This window comes from Ailuropoda melanoleuca, chromosome 10, assembly GCF_002007445.2.
Source record: "Ailuropoda melanoleuca isolate Jingjing chromosome 10, ASM200744v2, whole genome shotgun sequence".
Classification (NCBI taxonomy): Eukaryota; Metazoa; Chordata; class Mammalia; order Carnivora; family Ursidae; genus Ailuropoda; species Ailuropoda melanoleuca.
In genome coordinates this window covers 99,288,718-99,305,328 of record NC_048227.1, presented here as the reverse complement: position 1 = coordinate 99,305,328, position 16,611 = coordinate 99,288,718, and positions in this window count along the sequence as shown.

The window sequence follows — 16,611 nt, the reverse complement described above, 5'->3', positions numbered from 1 at the left end:
GGGCATTAATACCCTGACTCCTGTTAGACGTTGGTCAGAGCTGCTCCTAGGAGGTGTTAATTCCCCTGCATTCCTAGTCCTCTATATGGACAGGCGAGGAAGGCTCCAGAGGCCGGAGAGACCTGCAGCTCAAGGAATACCATCACGGGGCTGGTTGTGGTAAGTCTGGCCCACACGCAACCAACTGATGGGTGTGAGGGGCTATGGTTAAAGCACGGACAGCACCTGCTGTCATTGATTATTTTTACTGAGTGGAATTCCATAACGTGAAGAGATTTAGGAACACATACTCATTGTTATAGGAGAAATCCTGTAATTTGATTTGTCAAGCCATTATCAATTCCTAGGGCTTGGGAACCTCGAATTCTTGTGTTGAGGAGCTCATTTCTGGCAGATGCTAGATCACTGGGACATATTTAAAATTGGGAGCAATATTGCATATGGGATCTTGGCTTTCCCAAATTTGTCTTGCAAAATTTCCAAATACTAAACAAGGGAACCTTTTAAAGGGGCACAAGACTTCTAAGAAATATTAAACAATAAGGCAACTTATTTCTTTTGTTCAGATGGGAAAATCAAGGAGACAGAGGGGAGGGGAGAAAAATGGAGACATCGGTCACGGGAGAGGAATAAGTGTGCCGACCCAGATAAAAGGAGAGCGTGCGGGGTGGAACGGATAAGAAGGTAGCCTATGAATCAAGAAAGACAAGTAAAGGGGAAAATAGACAACCTATGTTTTCATTAAATATTAAATCATAACTGGTTTGCACAAATCAAAGAAACGCAAAGCCTACCTTCTATCTTTCGGGAAGGTGTGGTAAATTTTGCCTGCTAATTTACAGGCAAGAACAGGTGCCGTCGGGCATAAGGAAAGAATCCTGGCAGCGTGAGAACAGAAATTCACAAGAAATTCGCATGGATCGTCTTCCGCTGCACCCGAATTTCTATACCAGATTTTGTGGTCTCAGGCCACATGATGTGAAATATATTTTGGTGGAATCTCTGAAATTGCAGTGTCAGTTTGGATAGGTACCAATCCCAGTACCCCCACCACCCAGCTTCTCCCCTTGGGGTAAGTCATTTACAAGAATACAGTTTTCAATAAGGTCCAGCTATTGTTGTCTTGCGGTCTGAGTTTAAGTGGCACCGGATCCCTTTCATTCCCGTGTCCCTGCTTGACCTCCAGGAACATACCAAGGAGAGAACCAGGTAGCTAGTGTGTTTGGAACCATCTGAATCATTGGAAGATGACTTTTGTTACCATGTTTAGTATCCCCCAGGTTAGATAAAAGTATCATATTCTCTGTCCTCTTTGTCAAATCTGGGAGAAACTATTTGGGGGTATGTTTTGATGGCAACATTTAATGCTGAGCAATAATTTTAGTGATGAACTTGACATAATGAAGGAAAATGCTTTCCTTTCTGATTTGCAGACATCACCTAGACAGTGATTTGACTTGTTTCTTTTTATTTATTATCTAGAGGTTCCATGTGACAAACTTCAGGTCTTTAGGTTTAAGCAGATTTTATTTAACAACATCTCCAGATAAAATTCAAAACAGCCATAGAAGAAAATAAATTGAATTTACAACCTGGTAGGATGTTGACAATGGCTCAGGATGTAGAAAACTCAGGGAAAAAAAGGGACTAAAGAAGTCCCCTTTTCAGAGACAGAGCACATTTGTTTGGAGTGTGTTATGAGTAAAATGTAATGACATACACATAAGCTTCCATTAGTAATGATCAGGAGCTGGAATAATTGTGCATAGACTCATTTGAGCATTACTAATTCAGGACAGTTCTATTTGTATGGAATTATTTGCATTTATGTTTTTCCAGAGTTAAAAACGAATACCCCCAGGTCTTGCTCAGAGTGTGGGGAATTAAACATACAGCTCTCATTAACAAGCCTGTGAATTGTACAGTCTGCTCCGTTCCCTAAGCACTTTGCAGAAAGTGTTCTCTCTGCCAGTGTGCTGTATACAACCGCGGCTTCCAGATTGGAAAGCTTAGCAGAGTGACATAGCACTGAGAAACAAGCCACCAGATGGGAGGTCTGTCACCCAAAAGGTGGCTTCGGAGCCAGACGTTTTCTTGGGAGAAAGCCAAGTGAGGATCTGAAGCAGGTGAGAGATGACCGGTGCTGCGCTTACGTTCACCCATTGGAGTTTCCTTGAAGGGAAGCTTTCATGACCGACAGAGGGACCTGAGTCCCTCTCGGGTTCTACACGTGGCAGCTCTAACGTGTGGGGAAGGAGCCCCCTTTGCCACAGAGGCAGTGCCACAGTTAGAAGTACGACCTTCGACGTCAGGCAGATTTGGGTCCCTTGCTCCCTAAACTTTGGTTTCTACCCCTGCAAAAGGGGCATAAAAACATCACACTTGCCTCCTGGGTTGTGATGAAGAATCTTACCATGAGAAATGCCTACGGCATAGGAACCATTCAAGAAATTTTGGCTTTTATTTCCCCCCCCTCAAGCTCTTGGAGCCCAGGGATCCATCCGTTCAGGAAGCAATTTCCTCAGCACTTCCAGTTGCCATAAATCAATGGGCAGATTGCCTGGATTTGGGGTGGAAGGCAATTTAATTCCAGTGTCTCTACTGTTTGCTTTGTTTTCCTCTGAATTCAGGCCATAAAAGGTAAGTTGGCACTGGCAGCAAGCTGCTCCCACCTACATCTGAATGCCGATGTCCTCTCCTCTGTTGACGCAAGAAGAAAGTAAATAAGGTAATGTCCCTGGAATTTTCTTTACACTAAACATGTAATTAGCCACTTACCCATGATGAGTAAAATTTAATTTCAGCTAAGTGAAAAGGAATGCTGATTAGATTTATTTTATTATCTGTTTACTTTCTGGGAAGAGGGCAGCTGGATAAAATATCTTCTTGAGCTCCACTTTTCATGTCCTGCAGTGCTTACCGATGAAATATACAGAAACTTGCAGGAACTGCACATATAAATGCAAATAATAATTTTGTTGGCATTTCCCTTCTTTTTATTAGTTAGAGTGAAGGTGAGCATGGCCCTGCAGCTTCTGTTTGCCGGCATCCAGAAGCAAAAAGGGCAGGAGGCAAGCCTGGGAGAGAGGCAGAGACAAGTTAGGGCAGGCCAGCCCTGCGCAACACTGTTGGAAGGGGTCTCTCTCCTCTGCTTTCCCTGTTTCTGTCTTTCCAGGGACTTTACTTCTTTTTGGCAGATCAGAGCCCCTGCCTGGGCCCCTTCCCCGGGCTGCCTGACCCCAGGACTCCCAGCTGCTCCCCAGCCATTGTGCTCATAGCCCTTACTTCATCCAGACCCCTTTCCAAATGGCCGGGCTCTCAATGAACAGTTGTGAGGAAAGAAATCGGATACATTCCTCTGAAGGCTTTGGTAAAGGATAGTGACTTCATGGATTTCCCTGCTAATGTGGTATTTTTATAGAATGCACACTGGGAGGTATAAGTGTTTATTTAACCTGAAGAAATGAATCAGAGATGCTGGAATTTCAGGAGGGACTTTCTAATTGCTCTTCATTTTTTTTTCTTTATTATTTTTTCTCAAGAAATACATGCATTTAGATTTTCTTGGTCGCACAAGCACAGATATGAATATATCTAATGAACACTGCATTTGACATCATAGCACTGTCATTCATGTATCTATGACTGGAAAAAACCCGGTACCGTCGTTTTACACAGGCTTAGAAGCTAGTCCAGCTTAAGTCCTCAGTGGAAGCTTGTTAACTGAAATATCAGCACCACCAAATGATTGTCTAGTCCATATTTAAACCGACAATCTTTGATAAATCTACAGATCCCTTCGTGATGTTGAATGTTCACCATCGTGGTGCTTCCAGATTTGTGTCTCCGTAGTGCCCGCGGTTCTTGCTCACGCCGCTTCGAAGAACAAAGAGGCAGACCAGACAAAGGGTGGTGGGCAGCAAAGGAAAGTTTACTGAACAAGAGGACAGAGCTCCTGGAGAAGGAGGGGACCCGAGTGGGTTGCCCCTGTAGTTTCTAAGTTTAGGGGTTTTTCTAAGGAGGTGAAACCCGCGTATTCCCCCCCCCCTTTTTTTAGTTTCTTCTTAGTTAGGTAGTCAGGGCCAGGGTCCCCAACAAGAAAGCACAGAGTCAGGACAGTTAAAATCAAATAGCACTGACATCCTTTTCTGCAGCTTGGATAGGACCATACTGGCATTCTGCCCCATAGCCTTTGCAGAAATGACTTCTGCAAAACGTCCTAAAATGAGACAACCACAAAAGCATGTGTCAGTATCATGGGCAAGGGGCAGTTAAGACCGCACCCCCAGATGTCAGGAAAAAAAAAAAAAAGACCAACAGCACGTGGACATGAGCCTAATAGGTAGACAGATATGTGACCAAAGCCCTGATTGGCACAACTCAGCACACCCTGATTCCTTAAGATTTCTAATTGCTCTTCAAATCAGACTGCAAACTCAACGCCAACCTTGCCTTTGCCTGGGGGTTACAACCGGTGGGTTATGATGCTTCAGGATGTGCGAAGTTGCCGTCTGAAGCTTAGGGACTAGTAGTAAGTGGGAGACGTACTTGGCAGCATAGGGAAGAATTTTTATTTTTATTTTTTTTAAAGATTTTATTTATTTATTCGAGAGAGACAGAGACAGCCAGCGAGAGAGAGAGGGAGCACAAGCAGGGGGAGTGGGAGAGGAAGAAGCAGGCTCATAGTGGAGGAGCCTGATGTGGGGCTCGATCCCAGATCGCCGGGATCACGCCCTGAGCTGAAGGCAGACGCTTAACTGCTGTGCTACCCAGGCGCCCCGGGAAGAATTTTTAAACCAGTCTGTGAGGACTGGGAAGCTTTGTGAGGGGCAATGAATTCCAAGTTCTTGCAAGCATTTAAGCAAAGCATAGGAAATTACCGAGAAAGAAATATTGTAGAGAGCATTTATATATTAAGGTATCAGTCAGGGTTGAGCCAGAGAGTTGAAAACCATTCTAAGTAGTCTAGACAGGGGCATTTAATACAGGGGGTTGGTAACATTGGCCAACAAGGCTATCCGGAGATGAGAACAGAAAAAAAACAAAAAAAGCATCCCCCCTAGGACTGGAGGGACAAAGGGAAAAGCAGGTGTTTGGGGCCCAGAAACCATTGCCATTGCAGCCAATGCTAAAACTACAGCAGGGCTGCCTCGGACAGCTAGGGTCATGGAGAGGGTTGCTGTCTGGGCCTACAGCCTCAGAGGAGATGCGGTCACTGTAAGGACCTCCTGCATAGGAGGGGTGGGGCAGGACTCTGGCTTTTTCTTTCTTCGTGCTTTCCAATGTCCAAGCAGAGCTTTTCACTGGCTAATCGCCACTGGGAGCCTGTTGGCCAGGGCGCCCGTGAAGACTGGAGGGCAAGTGTGAGAGCAAACTCCCAGCTGATCTGCACACGGGGCCTTTGGACTAGGCCAGCTCTAAACTTGCTTTCAAAATCTAACAAACAAAACAAAACTTGAACAGTTCTATTATTTGAAGACACTCCTGCTTGCCAGTATCAGCCAGTCCCTAGAGAAAGAGACCAGAGAACATCCAAAGAGCAAGTCTATAAATCCTACCCTCTTGTTTTAGGGACAATTATAACCTCGTTTGCCATCTGGGACCCCATAAGCTACATTTGACAGAATATTCTCATTCTATTTTGTTTCAGGCTATGGTGTAAATGTGGGGATTACTGATGACTTTTCTCTGTTCTCATCTTCGTGGTTTCCTGGTCATTGAATTTGAATGAAAAGGTTTTGATCATTGTGTTTTTTATTCTTTACTAAAATACGATTTTCCTTACATTTAGATAGCTCTGGGAATGGCCATCATAGCTTTAAATGTCTTCGCCCAGCACTGTCTGTACCATCTGTCCAGGCCCCTCACTGTAGGCCCTTCCTTGGGCTCTCATTGTGGTGATACTTGGGGGCGAATGCAGGGCATCTACGGAGCACCTAGGTCTTGATATGACACCATTGAGATGCTCTGGCCCCACTTCTCACAGCCTTAGCTGTTCTCTTTAAACTGGGTGTCCTGGTGCTCTTCTCTTTATAAATGCAGTCAGCCCAGGTTGGCTTTTCTACAGCCTGGCATGACTTTCTTTGGGTCTGATGATTTACTGGAGATGAAAGCAATTCTTCTGTGTAAAGCGGTGGCAGTGGCCAGATTTTCAAACTGAAGTGTGCTTTGCAGAGCTGCCATGAATCTGCCTAGGGCTGTGACTTTGGGGAAAAAAAGGCTATTTTAACCTTGGACGTCATTGAGGACAGGAAGTGTATGCTGGGGATGTCACCAGAGGTGCTGTTTCCCCGGCTCTGGATGGCCACTCTCTCTACTCATCCCCCTTGCTTCGGGACCATGGAAATCAGGGTCAACAGGTAAAGGGATACGACTGGAGGTGACTGACTTAAAGTCATGTGATCAGTGCAAGGTGACTCCTTTCGACAGTTTTAACTAGGATCTTTATTTGAATGGGCATCAGGAGCAATATTTATATCTCTTTTTGAAAGACAGACTTACTGCTGAATTAAAATGATCTCAGAGATAGGGAATGGTGGTGTTGGGCACCTGTAGGTGCCCAGAAAGTGTGAAACATGGGTTTTGTCACCTCCCCTAAAGATACTGAATTTATTATTTTACAATGTGCTGTCTCTTCCTGGTGTGGTTAGGATTGAATTTTGAGCGTGTCATTTCATACAGTTCGATGTGAAGGGGTGAAGGGAAAGTGGCAGGGGCAGAGACATTCATGTGTTTCTCTCATCCCCCACCCCCTGCTCCACAGCTTCCCTTTCGAAAAGTAGATCATAAATGGCTTATTTATTTAAATAGGTGTTAGGGTTATTAATAAATATTTGAGAGCACCATATCTTTTAATAGGGCTGAACAGTAAACAAACCTGTGCCAGAAGGAAAAAGAACAAAATCGCTTCACCCCGGGAGTAGAAAACTTTCGTTGGCAGCTGCCACCTGTTTTGATGGATACATTTGCCTGCAGTTCATCTCATCTGTTACTTAAGCAGGGGAGGGATGGACCCGTAGTCCATCTCTGGGGAGGTGACGAGATGCTTCCTACACGGTCTCTGCTAGGGCTGAGAGGGAAGGAAAGCTTGAGGTATGGGTCAGAGGTCCCGTCTTAGAAATCTCAATTCCTTTTGATTCAAACACTGAGTAAATGATGTTGATAGGAGTTTCCCACCTATTTAATATTAACTCAGGTGAGGTGTTTCAAATAAATGACTTTTCTATAGTTACTACCAAAGTCTTCTAAGGATATACACAACTTACTTGCCTTTCATCATAAAGGATATGCAACATATCTTAACCTTTTCTAAATAATTTACTGTAATCACTGTGGTTGTCATTCAGTCTAGTGGCTGTATTTCAGGGAGATAATTCCGGGGACTCGTTTGCCATACTCTTTTAGTCTGCCTACTTTCCATAGGTAACTCTTTCTTTGTTTGAGCAAAGGTTGATTAAGCACTTGCTGTGTTTGGGGGAGCATGGATATGATGATATGCTCAAAATGATCTCTGCCATTAGGAACTGCTGAGTTTGGCGAGAGAAGTAGGCACATACATTCAGATCTACGTTTAATTCATTGGTGCAGGTGGGCAAACATGTAATGGGAAGGTTTCACATAGAAAGGGATATTTGGGTTGGGTCTTGAAAGATAAGTAGGTGGTCGATACCCAGAGACCCTGGGAGTGAACATCCCAAGTCCCGAGCCCAGCATGCGCAAAGGTAGGTGGCTGTGAAAGGACATTGCCTGAATGGGACCTCAGGGTGTCTGAAGGGGTGGGTGTGCATGGGATTCTGAGAGATGATAAACTGTCCCCTGCCCCCAGGACTCTATTATGTTTGCTGTCACTTTGTCTGCCTGTACCCTCTCTCCTTCCTGCCATTACAGACCTTCATCTTTTGTTGGCTGTGAAACTAGATATTCAACCTTGTTGGAATAGCGTTTAAAATAAGAGTAATCAGCTTTCAAGGGAGGGCTTCCTCTATGAACAAAGTGTCAGGGCTTTGGTGCATTTACTTTAGCCGTTCAGAGACTTCCTTGTTCTCATTTGCATATTGGATAATGAAGGATGTCAAGGGAGGTCACCGTCAGAAAAGCAAGGTATCTTACTAATTGTTTCTCTTAAGGCCAAACAGAGACATAAAGAGTTAAAATGGAACTCACTTGTGATGGAGGATGAATGAATCAGTGTTTGCAAAGCATGTGGTTATATTTCTACGAGGGGTGAGGTTGGATGCAGGAACGCTGTTATTCCAAGAATGACGGATGGTGGCAAATCTCTTTGAGATAAATCGCATCCGCTCCCACCAACATTCTTCCAACTGTATGAACTCTGCCCTTTGATTCTTGGATAACCCCCTGCTCACTGTAGATGTGAGACCTTGATAGGTATCAAAGCATGAGGAAAAAATAATATCATAAAAATAACCAACATCAATAGAGCAGGGAACAAGAATCACCTCTACCCTGTGGGCAGCAGCCAGCGAGGGACACAAAAAAGAAATGATTGACATCAGCATACAAACATACACCCTGATGAGACCTGGCTATGTAGTTCAACAGGAAAGTTATAGCCCGTGACAACAAGAATGAGCATGGGCTTTAAAAGTGAGACACTTTGTGGATATATCCCCCCAACCCCCCAGTGCCTTGCAGCTGGCCTCTGAGGAGCCATATTGTCAGTTCACGGACCCCATCCCTGTCTGTCACTCTATGGCTCTGGAGTCAGATTCAAACGAGGTCGAAGGTGGGCTTCCTGACAGGGACTATACTTTCTATAGGCCTTGTAAATGGAGTTTAGGTGCAGGCATATTTGCAACATGCCCTCATCCCTTGGCCCTAACCTTTCCTGGAGCTTTCCTGAAGATTCCACGTTATATGACACCACTTCCTAAGCGGGTGGCGTTGCCACTTGAGTTGGAGTCAAGCACAGGAACTCTGGTGAGGTGAAGTGTGCTCACAATTGCTCTGAAGTTTTATTTAGAAAACAACCATTTTATTAATACTATATAGAGAGCATTGGTTTAGGTACTATTGAGGCATTAAAAATAAAAAGGCAGGGTTATTTTAGAAGATTTTATAGTCCTGTTGGCAAGAAAATACATAAATACAAAGATCAGCATATCACCCCATGTGCTCTGGTTCAATGGAATTTGGGTTTAGCTTGCTAGATGGGCACGTTCTTATCTCTAATGGTAGGGGAGGCAAGCAGAGTAGGCTTCTTGGGCATGTGACCAATGCAGTCACACAAGGCCTTACTTAGAAGGGCCCCAAGCTTGGCTTAGTGCTCTACTGTTGCATCTTAAACCCTTAATCATTTTTAAAAAAGATTTATGTATTTATTTTAGTGTGAGAGTGGGGGGCAGAGGGCGGGTAGGGACAGAGGGAGAGAGAGAATCTTAAGCAGACTCCTCTCCAAGCACGGAGCATGACACAAGGCTTGATCTCACAACCCTGAGATCATGACCTGAGCTGAAATCAGGAGTCAGATGTTTAATTGACTCAGCTACCCAGGTGCCCCAAATTCTTAATCATTTTTGGACAAGGGGATCCACATTTTAATTTTGCTGTGGACCCTACAAATTATGTAGTTGATTGTGGGAGGAGGAATATTTGTGACATGGCTTGCCTAAGGCATCTTGGTATCTTGTAGAGGAACAGCTAATAAATGGGCTTGGTTGAGCTGAAAAGCCCAAGTGTAAGAAGTGTGAAAAGGGAAGGGTCAGTTGGGGGAAGATGGCTGCTTGATGGTAATATGGAATTTCAGGAAGGATTTGCAAAACATGACCAACACTCTTTTTTATACATTTGCACATAACTTATATTAGTCTATGATGTCCTAAGGGGTGGACAGGGTTATAATAAGCATAGGTGTGCTGTTTCCCTTCTGGCCTCAACAAGGATGCTGTGTGGACCGGTCCACCCTGGCTTGTACCTCTGTGTTGGGAACGAGGCTCTGCAGGGCTTTCCCTGAGGGAAATTCATGCCAAATATCTTGGAAACCCCTTTTCTCACCCTTGCCAATTTTTTACCAGGAGGAGTTAGGTAGGTAAAAATTTATTCCATTTAATTTATGAGGTGTGAGGATCAAATAACCCATAAAAATTTTAATTGTGTTTTAAGAAGTCTAATTGAGATTCAAATTCATCTGGTTAAGTTCCAAATAAGCTGATTCCCTGAAAGTCTCCCCTGAGTTCACTGTCGGGCTCTCCTCTGCTCATGGTTAATGTTCTGAGGATGGATCAGGAGAGGCAACGGAAGGGGCTTCCTCAAGCCCCAAGCCCATGTGATTATTTGGAGTTAAGTGAAGGGATGAACTAATTCTTTGTTCTGAGCCACTGTTTTGGGGAGCTGTGTGCTGGGAGAATTGCACGTGGCATTGAAGATCACAAAATGTGAGCTGAACACCAAACCTCTGATGATGCTGTGTGTCCTCAGGCAAGCTCCTTAGTTACCAACTCATTTCTCATTTCTACTTTCTTCCTCTACCACACTGAGATGTTATGAGGATCAGCTGTGCCTTGCCTGGCATTCTTGGAAACCAATTCATTATGTAAGCCTAAGGTACTTTCATTAGCTATGTCAGATCTTTGAGAGGATTTCATAGAGCCATGCTAGCTTCTCAAAACATGTAAACGTTAGTTGAGTCAGATTCCCTAGACATTGTCAAAAAAAAAATCCATCACCTTGATTCTCTCTGTGCATCTCCTTCTCTTCCTCTTATTCATTTTTCTCATATCAATCCAACTTACATCTTGGCATTCTCGAAATTAGTCCTAAGTGGTGGTTGTTGGTGGGTATCATGTAGCATTTTATGAGGAGAGAGCGAGTCTTCGCAACAGGAAGGACTAAAGCTGTTAAGTCCTGCTCTGGTCACTATTAAGTGTGTCCTCTTTGCCTGTGGGAAATTATCTGGTGGCATAAGGGGATTTTCTAAGTAACAGGAAAGTATAAACTGATAGAACTCTTAGATTAACCAGGTTGTTTTCTTATCACATGTTATAATCAGACATAATTAAACCTACAGCAAAGGCCTAGGAGAGTTCACATGGTAGAACCTTGTCAAGATCTCAGGGGTTGGATTATAGAGGTGCCATGTTTATTATCAGGTGGGTCATTGACTCAGGAAGTATCCAAGTGGTAGAATGAATAGTATCTTTGAGACTAACTTGGTGAACCGAGTGTCTCTAAGGAAGGTGTTATATGCTTGTTAGAAGCCTAATAAGAAACTTCTCTTTCCTTCTAGACTAATTGCTAGCATCAACAGAGATACTTGTTGAAGATTTATGAGAAATGACCACAAATTACAAAAATGTAGCATTAATTGTGATCTGCATTATATCCATAGAGAAAAAGTAATGGGCCTGAAGAAAAAGATGAAAATCATGAGGAAATATAGTGACACTGTAAAAAAAGGATTCACTGTAGTACTTTCCTGGGCATCCCCTTCACCTGGTAGGAAGGCAGCAGTGGCCTGGAAATCCTGACTCCAGCTGGCATAGGGTGGTGGCCATACTTCTGTTCTTCATGACAAAGTGACCCTTATAAGAATGACTCCCCAACCAAAATGTCTTCTTGACTGAGTTCACATTGTTGCTTCTCTGGGTTACTTTGTAGTCACTACGCCAATGGCACAAAGATTCGTTGGCTTCTCTTCAAGATTGTCTGAGTAGAATCCACCTTTTCCTTTCCTTTGGCAGCTTCCCATCTTTGCCTGGACAGTGGCAGTGTGGGGCTCATGGTGATTTGTGATCACGTGGTTATGTCTCTGCTCATTTGTGTAGTATTCCCTTCCTTTACCCGATTGTAAGCTCTGTGCCTGGAGAAACCATGTTTGTTTTTGTTACCAGTTTGAGTATCTAGACACTCAGGCTGATTGTGGATGTTGTCATCTATTACTGCTAGTGATTCCATGTGGGAATTCTTTCTTAGCATTTCTTGGGAAATTTGTGTGTTTTTCTGAATTGTAAATCCTGAGAAAAATCAGTTACAAAATCGGGAAAATTGGATAAAATATATACTTTTGTAAGAATTAACACTTAATATAACATAGAAAGTTACTGGTTCTAAGGCATCCATTGAGGTCAAGTAGAAAGCAAGAGCAGAAAATATTGATACTTGGAGTCAAATATGAAGGTCAACATTTATAGGAATGAGGATGGGAACAGATATGAGAAAATTGGTCACAGTCTAATCAGTCATCCTTTGTTAGCTGCTGCCATGTTTTAAGTGTGTGTTTGTGGCTCTGTCTGCTTCAAAGCGTGAATCTTTATTGAAAATAAATATAAATGTTTATGTGCATAGTATGTTTCATACAAATCCTATGGTGCACTGGGTGTCATACGCAAGTAATGAATCATGGAACTTTATATCAAAAACTAGGGATGTACTGTATGGTGACTAACATAATATAATAAAAAATTATTATTAAAAAAAAAGAATAACATGTTTTGGAAGCAGAATAAGCCCTTAAATAGGCTATTTAGACATATGATTCTGTTAGTCCTTGCTATGAGATCTAAATGCTACATTTATTTGAATACTACCCAATAGTATTTGCTAACATTTTCCAGTGTTTGGATATTCTCTAAAGGCCTTAGCTCTTTGAAAATACTACTAAATGTGATATTTCTTATTTATTAAAACTTTTAAAGCTATCCATAATAATGAGTAAAATTTATGAAGACTGTGGAAGTATTTAAGTAACTTCTAATTCCCAGGAGTTCAAAATTTCTATTCCTGAATCCCAAGATTATTATCTATCATGATTTTGGAGACACAAAGCTGCATAGCAAACCACCCCACAATTTAGCTGCTTAAAATAACACCAATTATTATTTATCACAGTTTTCTGGGTTGACCGAGCTCAGCCGGGTGGTACTTCTATGTCTCGTGATATTGGCGGGATCTGCAGTCGTTTGGGGCTGTTTTGGCTGGGATGACTCATTTGCAAGGTGGGCAGTTTATGATGGCTGCCGGCTGGGGTCTCAACTGTAGGTTTTGGTCCTATTCTCACGGTTCCCTTCTAGGTATCTTCTTCATGTGACTTGAACGTCCAGTGTGGAAACTGGGCTCGGAGAGGGGTGTCCCAAGAGTAAACTTTCTAAGGAGAAAGGAGAAGCTGAAAATTCCTTTAAAACGGGGCTTGGAAGCCCCAGAATGTCACTTATGCTTCTTTCTATTAGTTAAAGCAATCACAGAGCTATGCCACATTTAAGGGAGGGAAATTAAACTCTATTTCTTGGTATGAGGAATGGCACATGTGCTCACAGAGGAGAGGAATTCTGGGGCCATCTTTGGAGACTGCCAACTATAGTCTGTCCTCTGATGACAAACATTTGTTTCGGTCTCACTTCCTAAGGTCCTCCCAAAGTCTCATATCTGTTCCTTTACGTCCATGGAAACTGGAATGTCCGAGGCGTCTTTTTCACTCACCTGCTGATGCTGCAGCGAGTAGGGCTCCAGTGTGGTCAGACTTCTGGGTCCCTGGTTCTCCCTCTTGACTGGCTCCTCAGCTCTCCCCATGTCATCTCAGGGCCTCTCCTCCTCTATGTGATTTCTCCATCAGGGTAGGCAGACATCTTGGATAGCAGCTCAGGACTCCCAAAAGAGAGCGCTCTGAGGATAGGCCTTATGGAGCCTCTGCATATGTCATAATTGCCCCTGTCCTACTGGCCCTAGCCAGCCACAGGGCTGAGCCCAGAATCGATTAGGGAGGGCTCCACAGAGCTAGGAGGAATGGCTCATTTGGGACCACCAAATTCCTAGCGTGTTGTGGATGCTTGGTAATTGTATGAATGAATGAATGAACGAATGAATGAATGAATGAATAATTGAATGAATGCCCTGTTACTAGTTCAGTCACTTCCAAACCCATTTTGGAAAAACAGGATCTTTCCTTGAAGGGGAACAAACTCGATGTTTAGTTCCATCTGTGCCACACGTCTCAGGGCCCCTGGACCATCTGAGCAGACTCATGATCCTGGGACCTGCTAGTGGAGATGGGTACCTTCCCTTGGTTCCAAGCCCCTACAGATTTACTTGGGCTGTGATGGAAATCACTTACCTCCTTCCTCTACTCTTGGGGCTGTCCTTCTAGCTCTTTTTTACTTTTTTTATTTTAGATTTTTCGGAACTGTCAGGACTTCTGAAACTCCTATAGTGGTTTAATCACAATCTACCTGATCACGATCCGCCTCACCCCTGCCTCTCCAATTATAGGTCATTTCTACCATGGGCATTAGCTTCTAAAATCTTACACAGGCATATCTCATTTTACTGTGCTTTCCTTTATTTCACTTCACAGATACTGCATTTTTTTTTAACCAATTGAAGTTTTGTGGCAACTCTGTTTTCAAGCACGTTTATTAGCACCATTTTTCTAATAACATTTGTTCACTTTGTGCCTCAGTGTCACATTTTGGTAATTCTTGCAATATTTCAAACTTTTTCATTATTATAGTTATTATGGTGATCTGTGATTTTTTTGATGTTACTACTGTAACTGTTTTGGGGTGCCATGAAGTACATGCACCCCATAAGACAGTAAATATATGTGTTTTGACTGCTCCATTGACTGGCCATGTTACCATCCTTCTTCCTTTGCTTGAGCTTCCCAATTTCCTGAGACACAATAATATTGAAATTAGGCCAATTAATAGCCCTATAGTAGCCTCTAAATGTTCAAGTGACAGGAAGAGTCACACGTCTCTCACCTTAAGTCAAAAGCTGGGAAGGATTAAGCATGAGGAAAGCATGTTGAAAGCCAAGATAGGCCAAAAGCCAAGTGGTGAATGCAAAGGAAAAGTTCTTGAAGGAAGTGAAAATGCTACTACAGTGAATACATGAATGATAAAAACGCAAAACAGCCTTATTGCTGATATGGAGAAAGGGTTAGTGGCCTGGGTAGAAAATCAAACCAGCCACAACATTCCCTTAAGCCAAAGGCTGGCCCAGAGCAAGGCCCTACCTCTGTTCACTTCTGTGAAGGCTGAAAGAGGTGAGGAAGCTGCAGAAGAGAAGTCTAAAGCTAGAGGTGGGTTCCTGAAGTTTAAGGAAGGAAGCCGTCTCCATAACACACAAGTGCAGGGTGAAGCAGCAAGTGCTGATGGAGAAGCTGCAGCAAGTTCTCCAGAAGATTCAGCTACGACAATCAGTGAAGATGGTACACTAAACAACACATTTATCATGTAGACAGAACAGCCTTCTGTTGGAAGAAGATGCCATCCAGGACTTTCATAGCTAGAGAAGAGAAGTCAATGCCTGCCTTCCAAGCTTCAAATGACAGGCTGACTCTTTTGTTAGGGGCTGATGCTGGTGACTTTAAGTAGAAGCCAGTGCTCATCTACCATTCCAAAAATTCTAGGGCCGTTAGGAATTATGCTAAACCTACTTTGCCTGTGCTCTATAAATGGAACAACAAAAACTGGATGGCAGCACATCTGTTCACAACATGGTTACTGAATATTCTAAGCCCACTGCTGGGATCTACTGCTTGACAAAAAAGATTTCTTTTAAAATATGACTGCTCATTAACAATGCACCCAGTCACCCAAGAGCTCTGATAGAGATGGACAATGAGATGACTGTTGTTTTCATGCCCGCTAACACAGCATCCATTCTGCAGTACACGGATCCGAGAGTAATTTTGACTTTCAAGTCTTATTATTGAAGAAATACATTTCTTAAGGCTATAGCTGCCATAGATAGTGATTTCTTTGAGGAATCTGAGCAGAGAAATTGAAAACCTTCTGGATTCACTGTTCTAGATGCCATTAGGAACATTCGTGATTCATGAAAAGAGGTTAAAATATCAACATGAACAAGAATTTGAAAGAAGTTGATTCCAACCCTCATAGATGACATTGAAGGGCTCGAAACTTCAGTGGGGGAAGTAGCTGCAGATGTGGTAGAAACAGCAAGAGAACTAGAATTAGAAGTGGAGCCTAAAGATGAGACTGAATGGCTGCCATCTCATGATAAGACTTGGATGGATGAGGGGTTGCTTCTGATGGATGAGCACAGGAAGTGTTTCTTGAGATGGAATCCACCTGATGAAGATGCTGTGAAGATTGTTGAAATGATAACAAAGGATTTAGAGCATGATATAAACTTAGTTGATAAAGAGTTGCAGGGTTTGAGAGGATTGACCCCAATTTTGTTTTTCCTTTTTTTTTTTAAGGTTTGTTTACTTATTTGAGAGAGAGAGAGGAGGAACAGCAGATGGAGAATCCTAAGCAGACTCCCTGCTGAGCATGGAGCCTGACGTGGGGCTCAATCCCATGATGCTGAGATCATGACCTGAGCCAAACCAAGAGTCAGACACTTAACCAGCTGAGCCACCCAGGTCCTCCTGACCCCAACTTTGAAAGAAATTCTACCGTGGGTTATATGCTGTCAAATAGCGTCACAAGCTCCAGAGAAATTGTTCATGAAAGGAAGAGTCAGAAGTATTTTTAAATTAAGAAATGTACATTTTTTAAGGTATAATGCTATTGCACACTTAATAGTCTTATAATAGACCATATTATAATATATAGTATAAACATAATTTTTCTATGCACAGGGACACAAAAAATTCATTTGACTTGCTTTATTGAGATACTTGCTTTA